The sequence below is a fragment of the Papio anubis genome, chromosome 8 (assembly GCF_008728515.1).
Source record: "Papio anubis isolate 15944 chromosome 8, Panubis1.0, whole genome shotgun sequence".
Taxonomy (NCBI): Eukaryota; Metazoa; Chordata; class Mammalia; order Primates; family Cercopithecidae; genus Papio; species Papio anubis.
Window position 1 is genome coordinate 105548366 of NC_044983.1, and position 19783 is coordinate 105568148.

Here is a 19783-nt window from a genome sequence, read left to right on the forward strand (position 1 = left end):
AGAAAGCTGATTATAGCACAATAAATTACAATATGAACTATTTCACTGAGATTCTCCTACATATATGGTCACCCAATCTTCTGGGTCCAAAATAATTTATAAAATATACATGTTTTTGTATTTTTTTCTGAGAAATCTTTTTGGGAACTGTACCATATTGAACTCATCATTTTTTCCTAATTTATTTTTGCTTTACGACTAGTAATGGGACTGAGCAAATGTAGAAATGATTATTATCAATGATCTGCTTGGTATTGATCATCCTTCTAAACATCCTTCCCCCGGATCTTCACTTCTAGAATATTTCTTATCTATCCTAAATTCAGTTTATTAAATATCAATAATATTCCTTTACCCAGAAATGTATCTCCATCTATTACAAAGTTAAATATACATGCTAGATTTTCTTATGTTTCTTCATTTCTGTTAATCTGTAAAATGTTTTTCTTTAAAGCCAAAAAAGGTTTTATTTCAGAAAGGGTAACAAGGATAAGTAAGATACTCTAATTGTAGTTTTGTTCTAATGTAGAATGTCCTTGCTTGAATTTTCAGAATATGTCATAGTTTATTGTTTTATAAAGTATAATGTGTGTTCCACTGGTCATCTTCAAGAAGCGTTTAGGTAATACATAGAAAAGATTTAAAAAAACAATTGTAGGTAAGTGAATCAGCAAAATGTCAGAATAAGCAGTGCCAAGTTTATATTATTATCCCACAAAAACATCAAAGAACAAATGGAAATTAACAGAATTGACATTGTTAGAACTCTGGAAAACAGACAAATATGGCAACCAAATAAACTTTAATATCTCACTTTCAATAATTACTAGAACATATTGACTGAAGATCAATAGGGAGAGTGGACTTGAACAATCCTGTAAAGCAACCAGACCTAACAGACATATACAGTACTCTCTACTAAACTACAGCAGAACATGCATTCTTCTCAAGGACATGTGACTCACTCTCCAGGGTATTACTGCGGCTAGATTAAAAACAAAATTCCACAAAAGCAAAGAGTGAAATCATACAAAGTATCTTGTCTTACTAACATAGAATGAATCTAGAAATCAACAATAGAAGAAAAATTAAAAAATATATGTGTATATTAAACACACTCTAAAACAACCAATGGCTCATAAAGGAAATGATAAGAAAGTTAGAATATAATTTGAAAAAAATGAAAACAAGATCTCAAGCAATAACCTAACATTTTGAGGAACTAGAAAAGAAGAAAAAACTGAGCCAAAGCTTACAGAAGAAATGAACTAGTAACGATTAGGCTGGAGATAAATAAAATGGAGAACAGAATAACAATAGAGAGAATCAACAAAAGCAAAAGTTGGTTCTTTGAAAAAAATAAAAAATGGCAGTCCTTTAGTTTGACTAATGGAAAAAAGAGAAAAGGTACAAATAACTAAAACTAGAGTTGAAAGTAGGGACATTACTACCGATCTTACAGAAATACAAAAGAGTATGAGAGCATACTATAAACAATCATATGCCAAAAAACAACCTAGATGAAATGGCCAAATTCTGGAAATACATGATTACCTAAACTGACTTAAGAAGTAATAGAAAAATGTCATTAGATCTGTAACAATTACAAGATTGAATCTGTAATCAAAAACCTCCCAACAAACAAATGTCCCTGGTAAATTGTACCAAACATTTAAAAAGAATTGACACCTATCTGTCTCAAACATTTCCAAAAAAATAAAAGAGGAAAGAGCACTTCCTAACTCATTCTGTGTGACCAGAATTGCCCTGATCTTGATATCAAAGCTAGATAAATACACTGTAAGAAAAGAAAAAATACAAAGATCTCTAATGAAAGTAGATGCAAAGATTCTTAACACCGTGCTAGCAAGTCAAATCCAACAGCATAAACAATGACAAGTGGGATTTATCCAACGATTGCGAGGGTAGCTCAACAAAAGATAATCAATGTCATACACCACATGATCATCTCAACTGACATAGAAAAGGCATTTGACAAACTCCTGTACCCTTTCATGATTTAAAAACAATCAGAAAACTAGGAATAGACAACTTTTTTCAATATAATCAAGAGCATTTATTAAAAAAACAAAAACAAAAACAAAGGTAATATCATGTGTAATGGTGAAAATCAAAAGCTTTCCCCCTAAAATCAGATTAGAATTTACCAGGTATTGGAGAGAGATAGTAATGGGGACTTATTTCTTATTAGGTACAGAGTTTTTCTGGTGTGATGAAAAGGTTTGGAAATAGATAATAATGATGGTTGTATAACATTGTGGATACAATCAATGTTACTACTTATGCAATTATAAATAGGCCAAATGGCACAGTTTATGTTATATATATTGTACCATAGTAACATTTAAAAATGCATTCGTTATTCAAAATTAACTAAATAAAATAACTATAAAGGGAATTTAGTAGCAACGTAAAATTTTTTGGTAAGTTTGTAGCATTCATTTTCAGAAGTTATTAAAGATAGAAATTACAAGACTATATATTTAGTTACACAAAATATAGTTTAGGTTGTACATATTAGAAAAATATAACAAATAGCTATTCAATATGACTGTAGTGATATACTCTCTTACTAAAGCGTACTGATTTAAAATAAACATCAAAATAATAGTTCATGTTGTATGGAGATACAATAAAAATTAAAGGATTCAACTAACACTAAGATATCTCGTAGACATGTGAAAATAGCTTTATAAGGCATAAATGACAGGAACCATAATCTTTGTTTTGCATATAAAAGAAGACGATAGGTTAGTAACAGATAATATACATTTTTGTGCCCATGGCAATTGTTTTAATACAATTGTTTTTAAAATAGCCCAAAATAGCAGACTTTCGAACATTTAAAGACTGACTTATTTGAATAACTAGAGAAACTGTGCCCAACATCTATTAGCTATGGGTTTGATAAACTCTGGGGCTATGAAGACCCAACCTACTGCTACACATCAGAATTCTCTAACCCACAGTCTCACACCATGTTACTGTACAACATCATCTAGATACTTTAAATCTCCTCTCTGGATTCCACTCTCCCCTAGGAATTTCCTTGACTTTTCTTTTTTTTTTTTTAACTTTTAAGTTCAAGGATACAAGTGCAGGTTTGTTACATGGGTAAACTTATGTCATGAGGGTTTGTTTTACAGATTATTTCATTATCCAGGTATTAAGCCCAGTACCAATTAGTTATTTTTCCTGATCATCTCCCTCCTACCAACCTCCATCCTCCAAAAGACCCCAGTGTGTTGTTCCCTTCTCTGTGTCCATGTGTTCTCATCGTTTAGCTCCCATTTATTTGTGAGAACATGTGGCATTTGGTTTTCTGTTCCTGTGTTAGTTTGCTAAGGATCATGGCCTCCATCCATATCCTTGCAAAGAATATGATCTCATTCTTTTTTATGGCTGCATGGTATTCCATGGTGTATATGTGCTACATTTTTAAAAATCTAGTCTATCATTGATGGGCATTTAGGTTGATTCCATGTCTTTCCTATAAATTAAATCAAGATGGATTAAAACTTAAGTGTAAAACCCCAAATGATAAAAACCCTTGAAGACAACCTAGGCAATACCATTCAGGACATGTAAGAGCAAAGATTTTATGACAAAGGCACCAAAAGCAATTCATCAAAAGCCAAAATTGACAAATGGGATCTAATTAAACTAAAGAGCTTCTAGACAGCAAAAAGATGCTAACAGATTGAACAGACAGCCTAAAGAATGGGAGAACATTTTTGTAAACTCTGCATCTGACAAAGGTCTAATATCCAGCATCTATAAGGAACTTAAACAAATTTACAAGAAAAATACAAACTCCCATAAAAAAAAAGTGGGCAAAGGAGATGAACAGACACTTTTCAAAAGACATACATGCGGCCATCAATCACATGAAAAAGAGCTCAATATCACTGATCATTAGAGAAATGCAAATCAAAACCACATGTGATATCATCTAACACCAATCAGAATGGTTATTATTAATAATTAACCTTTGGATGGTGTGATGCTAGAAGGAAGCTCCGCTGCATCCAAACCAGCGAAATAAAGGTGCCAAATAAAAGTGGTTTATGTTACTGCCTCTGTGTGATTATATATTTTCCTTGTTCAGCACAGATCCCATGAATCCCCTACAGTATTTACTATCATATAGGAGTAGCATATAGCTGTATTTTTTTTTGTAAAAACAAACATACAATTCAAAATGAAAGGAGAAGTTGATCTCAATTTTTCATGTAGAAATGGCATGTGCAGAAGTACTGTGACAAGGAAGAACTTGGCATCTTTGAGGGTTTGAGAAGTGGCGAATGTACCTGTGGTATAGTGTAAGGGGAAGAGTAGCATAAAATGGAGGTGGATAGATTGGGAAGACCATATTGTTTGAGGCCTAATATACTATGATAAGAGGTTGCACTTATTTTATGTGCAATAGAAAGCCATTGAAGATTTTACTTTTTTTCAAATTTATGTATGTACTTATTTAAATTGACAGATAAAATGGTACATATTTATAGTGTGCAATTTGATGTTTTTAAGTATATGTCTATGGACTATAAATAGTTTAAATCTATCTAATTAACATATGTATTATTTCACATAGTCATTTTTGTGGTAAGGATGCTTAACATCCAGTGTCAGCATTTTTCGAGAATACAGCATTTCCTCATTAACTACAGTCACCATATGATAGAGTGGACCTTTGAAACTTATTCCTCCAATGTAACTTGAATGTTATATCCTTTAACCAATATCTCCCCAATAGCCATATCCTCCTTCCTCACAACTGCCCCAGTCTCTGATAACCACCATTCTATTCTTTATTTCTGAGATCCAATTTTTACATTCCACATATGAGAGAGATGATGCAATATTTGTGGGTTTTTTTTCAGTCAACATAACAATGTTACAATATTTTATGCACTTTTAAAGGCATAATATAATATTTTTGCTTATACTAAATAGAAACATGCTTAGAAAAATTTAATTAAGTAGACACATGCTTAGATAAAAGACAAGATTGTTTTTATTTTTTAAAAATTTTTCTGTGAGTTTGGCTGATATAAGAATAGGAGGGAGAGAGTGAAGCATGGAGTTAGGAAGATGTGTTAACAAGCTGCAGCATTACCCAGAGAGAGCAGAAGGTGACTTGGACGAGATGGCTGCAGTGAGCATGGAGACACATGCCAGGACTTGAGATACATTGTGCAGGTAGAGACATCATGCTTGCTGCTAGTTTAGATGGTGGATTTGATAAAGAGAGTTTCTGACCTGAGCAACTGTGTGGGTGCTGTTGCCATGTTCACAAATGGGAAAGAATGTGGAACCTACATGCTTTAGTTAGTTCTATTTTTAATGTGTTAGGGTTATAGTGTCTTTGAAACATTCAAGTGGTGATATCAAGAAGTCAACTAAATGTAAGAACTGGGAATCTGAAGAGAGTTCATATAAATAAGAGATTCTTCAGCGTTTACAAAATAAGCCTTGAAGGTCAGTCCCAAATAAATGTAAAATTACAATTTTAGGTGGATAAATAAGTGGATAAGGCATAAACAATAGTTATGATCAGACTGTGAAAGTATTTGATTCTAAGATAAAGAACTGGAATTTCAGTTGGGAGGTGATGGAAGTTATTGAATGATCCGTGTAGGAACTGTCATATAAAATCAGTGATTAATGAGTATTAACCTAGTGGTGGTAAGGTGGATGGGATGAAAAGAAAACTGAAGTGAGGAATATGAAGTAGAAAGCCATTCCAGCACTATCAAATTATCACTTGTTTTTCAAAACCACTACCAAGTACATGTGAGAATAAAGTAAAATGTACATGACTTCTCGGCATAGATATTGCTGCAAAATTTTAGGACATTAATTTACTTACAAAAGTATAATTTATAAACTCATTCTATATGTGTCAGAAATATCAATTAAAGGCATTTATATGAAGGGTGAAAATTATTCACAGAACACCCAAACACAAAAATATTCTTATACATAATCACTGCAATACTCTTTACACAATAAAAAGACAGAATAAGTGGTTAAATAGATTCTAATATGTTAGCATAAAATAATGCTATAAAACCATTGAAACAATGTTTATACAATTATTTAATGAGGAAAGTGCCATAATTAAATTGCTAAGATTGCAGATTATATAAGTTTTTGTAAAAACTAAACTATGTGCGTAGAATTCTACATTTTTCATTGTTCAAATAATAAACATGGAGAAAAAAAGACACCGCAAAAAAAGAAAAGCAATTGCAGAAAATAGGCTTAAAAGGATGAATCAGTGTGTAGAGTCAATGAAAATATAAGATTAAATGTGCACAGGAATAATCATTAAAATTTACAACATTTACTGAGTCTTGCTAGGGCTGATATTTTGTTAAGCACTTTAAAATGTTTTTTGCTATTTAATCCTTACAATAAACTTAATATCTTAAGACCAATATTATACCCATTGTGTAAATAAAAGAGTTTTATCAACTTGCAGCATTTCCTTTTTAGTAATTTGATATGTCAAGATTCAGACCTGAGCGTGAGAGCAAGATGGCCAAATAGAAGCCTCTACTTGTCACCCCAGCAAGTAAACCAATTTGACAGCTACCTACACACAAACACCACATTCATAAGATGAAAAATCAGGTGAGCACTAACAGTATCTGACTTTAACGTCATATCACGAAAGAGGCACCGAGGAGGGTAGTAGACAGGCTTGAATCACCAACACCACCCCTTCCCCATCACCTGGCAGTAGTTGCACAGCACAGAGAGAGAATCTGTGCACTTGAGAGAGTGTGGCAACTGTGAGATATTGCATTGAACTCAGCAGTGCCCTATCACAGCAGAAAGCAAAACTGGGTTGAACTCACCTGCTGCCAACCCACAGAGGGAGTACTTAAACCAGCTCGAGTCAGAGGAGAAATTTCTCATTCTGGAGATCAGAACTTAGTTCCAGCAAGCACTTGCCACAGGCTAAAGTGCTCTTGGGTCCTAAATAAACTTGAAAGGCAGTCTGGGCAACAAGCACTGAAACTTCTAGGTGAGTACAAGAGCTGAACTGAGCTCAGAGCCAATGAACCAGGTGGACATGTGACCAACTGAGAATCTAGCCAGGGGAACTAAGGGAGCACTTGTGCTACCCCTTCCCCACCTCAGGCTGCCCAGTGCATAGCTCTAAAAAAGACACCTTCCTTCCACTTGAGGACAGGGAGAGAAGAGTAATAAGAACTTGCATCTTAGATACCAGCTCAGCCACAGTACAATAGGGCACCAGTCAGAGTCATGAGCCCTCCTTTCTGGCCACCAACTCCCAGATGACATTTCTGGACACATCCAGGCCAAAGGCAAACCTGCAGCCTTTAAGGAAAGGACTCAGTCCTGGGAAGATTCATCACTTGCTGAGTGAAGAGCCCTTGGGCACCAAATAACTATCAGCAATACCCAGGTAGTACACTGTGGGCCTTGGGATCTGAGACATGCTAACTTCAGATGTGGCCCAGCAAACTCCTGGCTGTACTGACTGTGGTGAAAGACTCCCTCTGATTACAAAAAGCAGACGTTAAAATAAAGGTGACTTTATTTTGCACCTTAGATGCAAGGTTGACCACAGTGGGGTAGCAATAAGCAGTCTCTTGGAGTCTTTGAATCCAAGCCCAGGCTCTTAGACAACATTTCTGAAAACTGCTCTGGTAAAGTAGTAAAGCCCACTTTCCTGAATTTGGAGTCCCAGGTCTGGCAGCATTCACGGCAAGCAGACTTAAGAGCTCTTGGGCTTAAAATGAACATCAGCGGTGGTCTGGCAGAACACACTGTGGGAGGGTGCTGTTGGTGCCACTTGTGCTATTGTGGAAAGGAGAGGGAAGAGTGAGAAGGACATTGTATTGTGGTGTTCATTCCAGCTTAGAATAAAATATCAGATAAAATTTTAAGGTATTTGACTCCAATCTCTGTCACCCAGACAGAATCTCTGAACTTGCACAGGGCCAGGGGAACACATCACCCTGAAGGAAAGAACACAGAACTGGCTGCCTTTGCCACTTGTTGATTATAGAGCACTAGGGCCTTGAGTGAACATAGGTGGTAGCCAGGTAGTGGTTGCAGTGGGCACTGGGCAACACCCGCTGCTGTGGCTTTAGGTCTGACCCAGTGCAACTCCAGTGGTGGTGGCTATACGGTGCTTGCATCACCACACACTCAGGTCCAGGTGGATCAGCACAAGGAGAGGGACTCTGTTTGTTTAGGGGAAAGTATGGGAAAAGAACAAGAGTCTCTGTCTAGTAATCTACAGAATTCTTTCAGATCTTACCCAAGACCACCAAGGAGGTACCTCTATGAATCTGAAAAAAAAAAAAAACAGTGTTACTAGACCTGGGGCCCAGGTCCCTTCAAATACTTGGAAATCCTTCCAAGAAAGACAGGCACAAAAAATCCCAGACTGTGAAGGCTACAATAAATACCCAATTCTAATGCCCAGACACCGATGGGCATCTACAGGCATATAGATCATCAAGGAAACCATGACCTCACCAAACACACTAAGACACGAAGGGCTGATCCTACAGAAACAGAGATATGTGACCTTACAGTCATAGAAATCAAAAGAGCTGTGTTGAGGAAATTCAAAAAAATTCAAGATAACACAGAGAAGAAATTCAGAATTCTATCAGATAAATTTATCAAATGGATCAAAATAGGAAAAATCAAGCAGAAATTCTAGAGTTGAAAATGTAATTGACATATTCAAGAATGCATCAGAGTTTTTTAATAGCAGAATTGATCAGGGAAAAGAGAGAATTAGTGAGCTTGAACACAGGCTATTTGAAAATACACAATGAGAAGAGACAAAAGAAAAAATAATAAAAAAACGAAGCACACCAATAAGATCCAGAAGATATCCTGAAAAGGGCAAATCTAAGAGTTATTCGACTTAAATAGGAGGAAGAGAAAGAGATGGAGTAGATAGTTTATTCAAAGGTATAATAACAGAGTACTTCCCAAACCTAGGAAAAGATATCAACATTCAAGTATGAGAAGGCTATAGAACACCAAGCAGATTTAACTCAAATAAAACTACCTCAAAACACTATTTAATATTTAATAATTAAACTCCCAAAGCTCAAGGATAAAGGATCTGAAAAGCAGCATGAGAAAAAATAAATAACATACAACGGAACTCCAATACATCTGGCAGCAGACTTTTCGGTAGAAACCGTACAGGCCATGGTAGAGGGGTGTGACTTATTTAAAGTGCCATAAATGTGAGGAAGGACAATTTTACCCCAGAATGTAGATCCAACAAAAATATCTCTCAAGAATGCAGGAAAAATGAAGATGTTTCCAGACAGACTAAAGCTGAGGGATTTCATCACCACTAGAGATGTCCTACAAGAAATGCTAGGGATTTTTCAATCTGAAAGCAAAGGATGTTAATGAACAAGAGAAATAATCTGAAGGTTCCAAACTCACTGGTAATGGTAAGCACATAGAGAAACATAGAATATTATAACATTATAATTGTGGTGTGTAAACTATGCTTATTGTAACTAGAAAGAGTAAATAATGAACCAATTAAAACTAATAGCTGCAACAACTTTTCAAGACAGTACAAGAAGATATAAAGATAAAAAACAAAAAAGTTTAAAAGTGGAAGGATGAAGTTGCACTGTACGTTTTAGTGTTATTTTGTGTTTTTTTTTTTAATGTATATTAGTGTTAATTTGTTACCAGTTTAAAAACATGGGTTACAATATAGTATTTGCAAGCCTCATGGTAACCTCAAATAAAAAACAAACAAAAAAAAACATACAACAGGTACACAAAAAATATAAAGCAAGAAATTAAAACATACCACCAGAGAAAAATCACCTTCACTAAAGTGAAGACAGGAAGAAAGGAAAGCAGGAAGAGAAATCCACAAAATAAGCAGAAAAAATAACAAAAGGGCAAGAGTAAGTACCTACCCATCAATTATAACATTGGATGTAAATGGACTAAATTTTCTAATCAAAAGACATAGAGTGGTTCAATGGATGAAGACACAAGACCCAATTATCTCTTGCCTGCAAGAAACACACTTCACTTATAAAGATACATATAAACTGAAAACAAAAGGATAGAAAAAATATATTTCATGCCAATGGAAATCAAGAAAGAGCAGGAGTAGCTCTACTTATATCAGACAAAATGATTTCAAACCAAATACCATAAGAAGCTGCAAAGAACACCATTACATAATGATAAAGAGGTCAATTTAGCAAGAGGATATAATGATTGTAAATATGTATGCACTCAATCCTGGAGCACCAGATATTAGTATAGAAAGCAAATATTATTAGAACTAAAGAGTGATAGACCCCAATACAATCATAGCTGGTGACTTTACACCCTACTTTCAGCATTGAACAGGTATTCCAGACAGATCATCAATGAAGAAATATCAAACTTAATCTGCACAATAGACCAAATAGACTTAATAGATACTTATAGAACATTTCATCCAATGGCTGCAGAATATACGGTCTTTTCCTCAGTAAGTGGATCATTCTCAACAACAGAACATATGTTAGGTCACAAAGCAAGTTTTAAAGTATTCAAAAAATAAAATATTATCAAGCATCTTCTCTGACCAAAATGGAATAAAGCTAGAAATTAATAACAAGAGGAATTTTTTCAACTATACAGGTACAGGTAATTTAAACCATATGCTCATGAATGACCAGTGGATCAATGAAGAAATTAAGAGGCAAGTTGAAAAATTTCTTAAAACAAATGATAACAGAAAACACAACATATCAAACCTATGGCATTCAGCAAAAGTGGTACTCAGAGGAAAGTTTGTAGCTGTAAGTGCCTACATCAAAATTGACAATAATTTCAAATAAATAATCTAATTATGTCTTAACGAGAAAAGTAAGGGCATCCCAACCCAAAATTAGTAGAAGAAATAAATGATAAAGATCAGAGCAGAAATAAATGAAATTGAAATGAAGAAAACAGCACAAAAGATCAATGAAACAAAAAGTTGTTTTTTAAACAGTTAAACAAAATTGACAAACCTTTTGCCAGACCAAGAAATGAAAGGGAGAGAGAGAAGATACAGATTAAATAAAACTGGGGAAAAAAGGAGACATTACAACTGATAATGCAGAAGTTCAAAGGATCACTAGAGGCTACTGTGAGCAACTATATGCCAATAAATTGAAAAACCTAGAAATAGACAAATTCCTAGAAATATATAACCCTCCAAGATTCAACCATAAAGAAACATTAAATCTGAGTAGACCAATAATAAGTAAAGACAAGTAACAAGTAAAGACAAGTAACAGCCATAATAAATTGTCTTCCACTAAAGAAAAGCCTTGGACCCAATGACTTCACTGATGAATTCTACCAAATATTTAAAGAAAAAATAATGCCAATCCTAGTCCAACTATTCTGAAAAATAGTGGAGGACGGAACACTTCCAAACATATTCTGTGAGTCCAATATTCTCATACTAATACCAAAAACACACAAAGACATACCAATTTAAAAAAAAAAAAAAAAAGAAAAGCTAACTAAACTAACTATATAGGCCAATACCACAGAAGAAAAATGATATAAAAATTCTCAACAAAATACTAGCAAAACAAATTCAACAATACATTAAAAAGATTGTTTATCATCCCCAATTGGGATTTATCTCAGGGATGCAAGGGTATATTAGTATCTGCAAATCAAGTAATGTGATACATCATATCAACAGAATGAGACAGAAATCATATGACCATTTCCATTAATGCTGGAAAAATGACTTTGATAAAATTCAATGTACCTTTATAACTAAAATCAAAGAATACTGAGTATTGAAGGAATGTACCTCAACATAGTAAAAGCCGCATACAACCGACACAAAGCTAGTATTATTCTGAATGCAGAAAAACTTAAAATATTTCCTATAAATTCAGGAACAAAATAAGTATGATTACTTTCACCACTGTTGTTCAATGTAGTACTGGAAGTCCTAGCTAGAGCAACCAGGCAAGAGAAAGAAATAAAGGGCATCTGAATTGGAAAGCAAAAAGTCAAATTATCCTTATTTGCAGATGATATGATCTTATATTTGGAAAAACCTAAAGGCTCCACCAAAAAACTATTAGAACTAATAAATTCAGTAAAGTTGCAGGATATAACATCAACATACAAAAATCAGCAGCACTTGTATTTGACAACAGAAAACAATCTGAAATAGAAAGCAAGAAAGTTATCCTATTTATAATAGCTACATTTTAAATTAAATACCTAGGAAATAATCAAAAAGTCAAAGATCTCTATAGTGAAAACTATAAAACATTGATGCAAGAAATAGAAGAGGACACAAAAATGAAAAGATATTTCATGTTCATGGATTGGAAGAATCAATATTGTTAAAATGTCCATACTACCTCAAGCAATCTACAAATTCAATGCAATTCCTGTCAAAATATCAATGACATTCTTCACAGAAATAGAAGATACAATCTTAAAATTTATATGGTACCACTAAAAACCAAGAATAGCCAAAGCTGTCCTGAGCAAAAAGAACAAAACTGGAGGAATCATATTACTAGCCTTTAAATTATAATAAAGAGCTATAGTAACCAAAATGGTATGGTACTGGCATAGAAATAGACACATATGTTAGTGGAACAGAATAGAGAACCTGTAGATAAACCCACACACCTACAGTGAACTTATTTTTGACAAAGGCATTGACAACATACACTGGGGAAAGGAGGGTATGGTCAATAAATGTTGCTGGGAAAACTGGATATGCATATGCAAAAGAATGAAAGCCGACACCTATCTCTCGCCATACACAAAAATAAAATAATTTTATTTATTTATATTATTTATTATATTATATTTATTTATTTATATTATTTATATTATTATATTATATAAAATTTAATTATTTATGTTAAATAATTAAGTCTGTGATCTAAAACTATGAAACTAATAGAAGAAAACATAAGGGAAACTCTCCAGGACATTGGACTAGGCAAAGATTTATTAGTACCCCCTAAACACAGGCAATCAAAGCAAAAATGAACAAATAGGATCACATTAAGTTGAAAAGCCTTTGCACAGTGTATTAGTCTGTTCTCATTCTGCTAATAACGACATACCCAAGACTGGGTAATTTATAAAGGAAAGTGGCTTAATTGATACACAATTCCACATGGCTGCGGAGACCTCACAATTATGGCAGAAAGTAAATGAGGAGCAATGGTACATCTTACACGGCAGCAGGCAATAGAGTGTGTGCAGAAGAACTGCCTTTATAAAACCATCAGATCTCATGCAACTTATTCACTATCATGAGAACAGCACAGAGAAAAACCTGGCCCCATGATTCAATTACTTCACACCGGGTCCCTCTCATGACATGGGATTATGGGAGCTACAATTCGAGATGAGATTTGGGTGGGTACACAGCAAAACCGTATCACAGAGCAAGGGAAATACTCAACAAAGTAAAGAGGCCACCCACAGAATGGGAGGAAATACTTGCCAACTACCCATGTGACAAAGGATTAATAACCAAAATATATAAGGAGCTCAAACAATTATATAGAAAAAAACTAAAAATCTTATAAAACAAATGGGCAAAATATTTGAATAGACATTTCTCAAAGCAAGACATACAAATAACCAGGAGGTACATGAAAAGGTGTTCAACATCCTTGGTCATCCAAAAAATGCAGATTAAAACTACAATGAGACACCTTCTTGCCACAGATAGAATGGCTTAAATCCAAGTCAGGCAATAACAAATGGTAGCAAGGATGTGGAGAAAAGGGAGACCTCATACACTGTTGATGGGAATGTTAATTAGTACAACTACTATGGAGAACAGTTTGTAGGTTCCTCAAAATACTAAAAATAGAGCTAAATATGGTCTCACTATACCACTCCTATGTATATACCCAGAGAAAAGGAAATCAGTTTATCAAAGAGCTATCTGCACTCCCATGTTTGTTGCAGCACTATTCACAATAGCCAGGAATTGGAAGCAACCCACGTGCCCATCAACAGATGAATGGACAAAGAAAATGTGGTACCTGTGCACAATGGAGCGCAATTTAGCTATAATGAAAAATGATACCTTGTTATTTACAAAAATTTGGATTAGCTGGAGGTTACTGTTAAGTGAAATAGGTCAGACACAGAAAGACACATGTCGCATTGTCTCACTTATTTCTGGAAGCTAAAAATTAAAATAATTGAACTCATGGAGATAAAGAGTAGAAGGATGGTTACCAGAGGTTGAGAAAGGTAGTAGAGATGGGGATGGGGAGAAAGCAAGGATGGTTAATGGGTACAAAAGTTAGTTAGAAAGAATGAATAAGACCTACTATTTGCTAGCACAACAGGGAGAATATAGTCAAATATAATTTAATTGTATATTTACAAATAACTAAATGAATATAATTGGATTTTTTGTAACACAAAGGATAAGTACTTAAGGTGATGAATACACCAGTTATTGTTATGTGATTATTATGCATTACATGCCTGTATCAAAATATTTTATGTAACCCATAAATATATAAACATATACGTTTTTAATTATTTAAACACACATATATATGTTTTTAATTATTTTTGAGTACCCTCTAGGTACTCACAAATAAATACAAATTTTTAAAAAGAGTATTTTAAAGAAAGATTTAGATCCATGTCTGTGTAACTCAAAACCACTGCATAATAATTTGGGAAGCTATGAAAAGGATAATGTTGAAGTAACTGGCTTAGGTAAAATCACTAAGATGAGAATGTCAAAAAGAGTCTTGTGAAACGATCATCATTCAAGCAAGGGAGAGAGAAGGCATTCATTGTTAATGCATGCTTGCTTGCAAACGGATCCCATTGTCCCCAGCGTGGGTGTTCTGCTCGAGTCAAATTATAACATCTCTGACACATTCCTCTCAACATCAGCTCCATCCTTTTCCACTTGTGGTTTCCTCCTGCTGACATGTATTTTTACTCTGGGAACCCATTTAAATTCTCACACCCCTCTCACCCCCACATTGAAAATTTTCCACAAAACTCACACCTCGCACTTGGCTTGACTTTGTTCAGTGTTCTTATGAGGCTGTGATGTAAAGTTAATATAATTAAGACAGGTCTAGCGTAGACGTATATCAATTTCTAATATTATTGAGCAGTTAGCTTAAGCATTTCATGAAATTGAAGGGGAATATTCAGTGGCATAAATAGTTGAAACTCTTTAAGGACTCCAGACATTCAACTGCCATAAGGAAGCTAGAGAAGAAAAAATTTATATATATATATATATATATATTCAAGTATCTTTTCATCAGGTTTGACTTTCAGATTATCAAAATGGGCTTCCCATAAGAAGCAGCCATCAGTGCAGGAGGGCTTTTTGTTGTTGTTGCTTTACCTTTTGGTGTAGGCCTAAAAAATAAAATTTGTGTGTTTTTATCAAGATAATTTCTGTACTTCAGGAGTGTGTGTGTGTGTGTATGTCTCTGTGTGTGTGTGTGTTTAATATCCATGCAACTTTCTGCATTTGCCTTTGAAATATTTTGATTGTCCCTCTGGTGAAGTAAATGACTATTATTTCGCAGTGAGTTGTGATTCTATTTTGACTAAGTGTTTTAAGCCTTCTAACAAATCAAATTTTTTTCTTTTAGTATGATGATATATTTATATTAAGTCACATTTGTACCTGATCCTCTCTGTGATTAAAGTTATGTGTTTTTAGAAGAACCTTTCTGGGTTTAGAAGTATAGTCTATGCCTATGTTCAGAAATTGTATCCCAACATTTCACTCATACTGTGTCTTCTTCACACTTACTGTTTTGACAGAGAGAAAATATTCAACTGTGGAAAATGTGATGAAAAATGTACTTGTCCATTCAGTAAGTATTTATCAAGCATTTGCTATGTGCCAAGCACTGTTCTTAGAATTGAGGCTACATGTGTTAACCAAAGAGTCAAAATTCTCTGTTTTGAAAATGCTTGCATTGTAATCGGGAGTAGGGAGGATATGAAATATAATAGTATTCTCCTGGTTCTGGACAGCATAAAAATCAAGTCTGTGGCCGGGCGTGGTAGCTCACGCCTGTAATCCCAGCATTTTGGGAGACTGAGGCAGGCAAATCACCTGAGGTCAGGAGTTCAAGACCAGCCTGCCCAACATGGCAAAACCCCGTCTCTACTAAAAATACAAAAAATATTACCCAGTTATGGTGGTGGGTGCAGGATAAAACATGAAAATAAAGAAAATTTATGACTTGTTGATGGTTATCTAATTTATCCCCTCCCTCTGCTTTCTTTACCCACACTCCAGAAACATCTCTAACACATTTTGGTACTTTAGATACAGATTTTTTTTTCATCACTTTAACCTCTAGAACAATGCAATAACAAAGCCCTGAACAGTTTTAGTCCATAAGGTTGGTCTCATTCATGATATAAAAAATCTATCTGGTAAGCATGGTTTACTTGAGAAAGCAAAAACACTTTCAAAATACTGAAAAACATGCCACAGTTTCTATATGTGCTATCTAATAAAGTATAATCCTTGACCATCCTCTGGGGAGTTTGTTGTTTCCACCCTGTTACTTACAGCTTTGGAAAGCCAAGTGCTTCAGGAAAGAGAAAAGCAGGCAGTGTTCTCACAGCACGAATGTAAAAGACCTTGCCCCCAAGCACACAGTATTTGAGTTTTCAAATGATATGTATTAAATTTTAATGAGGTTAGAAATCAGGAGCATTATAAGGTGGGCGCTTGGGTTACTGTGAAATGGACTTTCATTATGCATTTTTTTTCACATTTAGTTACTTAAAAAAATAAGCAATAGAGAAATAAATTTAAATATATGAATACATTGTTTTGTGAGGTGCTAAAATGTACCTAAATGTATTATTTTGTGTGTGATATTCCATAGAAAGTATGTCTTTAACATTCTAATTACACATATTAGAATGTCAATTAGGATATAATTGCCCACGGAGCTAAATTTCATTTGGTTAATGCAAATATTTGACAGTATCATTTTAACGTCCTGATTGTTCAAATATATTATTAGAAATACTAGGTTAAAAGTGTTGTAAACATGTACATGGGCTGGAAACCTAAGGATATAGCTAGACTATCAAATACTGAAAAATAAATCTACCTTAATTTATATGACTCTGAAGATTAAATTGGATTAGGCAATGTCTTTATTCATGGCTAGTTCTATGAATATATGCGAAGTCAGGTTATAATCTATAGTTTTCTTTGTTCAGAATGTTGAAGGTTAACGGTAGTCTTGAGTAACAGCTATAACTCTATAGCAAGGTGTAGGGTCTTGCTGTCTATGGAGTTACATTCTAGTTTCTTTCTTTTTTTTTTTTTTTTTTTTTTTTAGACGGAGTCTCGCTCTGTCGCCCAGGCTGGGGTGCGGTGGCCGGGATCTCAGCTCACTGCAAGCTCCGCCTCCCGGGTTCACGCCATTCTCCTGCCTCAGCCTCCCGAGTAGCTGGGACTACAGGCGCCCGCCACCTCGCCCGGCTAGTTTTTTGTATTTTTTAGTGGAGACGGGTTTCACCATGTTAGCCCATGTTGGGATGGTCTTGATCTCCTGACCTTGTGATCCGCCCGTCTCGGCCTCCCAAAGTGCTGGGATTCTAGTTTCTTATAATAGAATCATACTCTTATGTCTAAACTTACCTCACTGAAAGCCTTCTGAGATAGAAATGTGACAAACTCTTTGATCTATTATTCTTGCAGTGCCATATTTAAATGATATTTCCATAGTTTTAAACTCTACGTATCTTAATTTGACATTTTCTTTTATTTCCTGTATAAGATAAATCAATAAATTGTAAATAGGGAAAATGAAGACCAACTGCTTAATTTGGGCTTGTGAGAATAATTCAAAAACTGCATAAATAGGAAAAAAATTGTGTCTCTAGAGAAACTATAACTCTCCTATAATTTCCTATATACCTCAGCAGTGTTACATGTAAAAGGTGTTTAAAAATATTTAATATGTAATAAAAATGAATAGGTTTCATGTGTATATTTTTGTAACAATGTCCCAAACACTATAGTAGAACCTTTTCACATATTTAATCTCAGTGCTGTTTTCAAAAAATCTGTAAATTCTCAAATGAAACAAAGGCTTTTCTATAGACCTCAGAACTCTATCAGAAATTCTGTAATTCTCTGTTTTATGTGCATGTGCTTAACTGAATGATATTTTCTTTATTGATCCATTAGTATAGCAAATAACTGTGTCTCCCAAGAATAAATTACAAAGGGAAGAATTAGGAAATCAAAATTTAAAGCATACAGTAAGTTCTTATTAAATCTGCTAAGTATTTATTTTAGCATTTCTGCCAAGATATAGACGGTCTGGGTTGTGTTTTAAAATACTTGCTATTTGTAGACATTGACATTACAGAAAAGTGACAAAATCAAGTTCACATGTTTTAACTCTGGATAATTACTAAGTAGCGCTTCATTCAGTGTCAACAAGGGCCTATCCTAGACAACGTTTCCAGTTTGTTGTTGTTGTTCTCGTGCAGGACTCCATCAATTTTGGTTTTCAAACTTCATTTTCCTACTCCAGCTGCTTCTGATAGTTTTCTAGTTCTCAGTGGAAAGTGAATTGATTCCTATGCAAATATTATCTGAAATAATGTAGATGTTACGTCTTCTAGACAGGAGTTACAAGAGATAATTCTTCTATTAATAATCCTTATTTATTGACCACTTAAATAGTAGTCACAGCAACATGTTATATATTTATTATTTCACTTAATTTTTACAGACATTTTATTTTCATGAGCTATCTATTACTCGCTTTTATTTAAAAGATGAAGAAACTTATATTTTTTTGAGTTTTTTCTGCATTGATCTTTTTTATTATTATACTTTAAGTTCTGGGATACATGTGCAGAACGTTCAGTTTTGTTACGTAGGTATACATGTGCCATGGTGGTTTGCTGCACCCATCAAGCCCTTATCTACATTAGGTGTTTCTCCTAATCTCCTAATGCTATCCCTCCCTTGACCCCCGCCCCCACTAGCAGGCCCCAGCGTGTGATGTTCCCCTCCCTGTGCCCATATGTTCTCATTGTCCAACTCCCAATTATGAGTGAGAGCATGTGGTGTTTGGTTTTCTGTTCCTGTGTTAGTCTGCTGAGAATGATGGTTTCCAGTTTTATCTATGTCCCTGTAAAGGACGTGAACTCATTCTTTTTTATAGCTGCATAGTATTTCATGGTGTGTATGTGCCACATTTTCTTTAATCAGTCTAACATTGATGGGCATTTGGTTTGGTTCCAAGTCTTTGCTATTTTGAATAGTGCTGCAGTAAACATACATGTGCATGTGTCTTTAGAGTAGAATGATTTATAATCCTTTGGGTATATACCCAGTAATGTGATTGCTGGGTCAAATGGTAGTGTAAATTAGTTCAACCATTGTGGAAGACAGTGTGACAATTCCTCAAGAATCTAGAACTGGAAACTTATATTTTAAAACAATGTGAATAACATGCCCATAGACTTGTGTCTTTGGGGTTCTTCATGGCATACCATAGAGGTGGCACTTTCCCTTGACTCCTCTCCCTGTACCGTAAGATAAACTTAGTTCCAACTTGCATTTGTAAACTTTTATATTTATTCATTCCTCATCACAGTTTTTGTGAGTGAGGTTTAAATTCAGACATTCTTTGACTTTGGTTATTTTCAGGCAGGCCTTAAACTTCTGGCTTCT

At 34.5% G+C, this 19783-nt stretch overlaps 1 long non-coding RNA gene across 1 annotated transcript in view; it reads left to right on the forward strand.

Moving 5' to 3' along the window:
• The first annotated feature begins 3913 nt into the window (after positions 1–3913).
• Positions 3914–19783, forward strand: part of LOC116276400 — a 37503-nt gene continuing 21633 nt past the window's right edge. The window contains exons 1-2 of the long non-coding RNA XR_004185903.1: positions 3914–6663; positions 15877–15929. This is a non-coding gene — a long non-coding RNA (uncharacterized LOC116276400). The remainder of the gene's footprint in view (positions 6664–15876; positions 15930–19783) is intronic.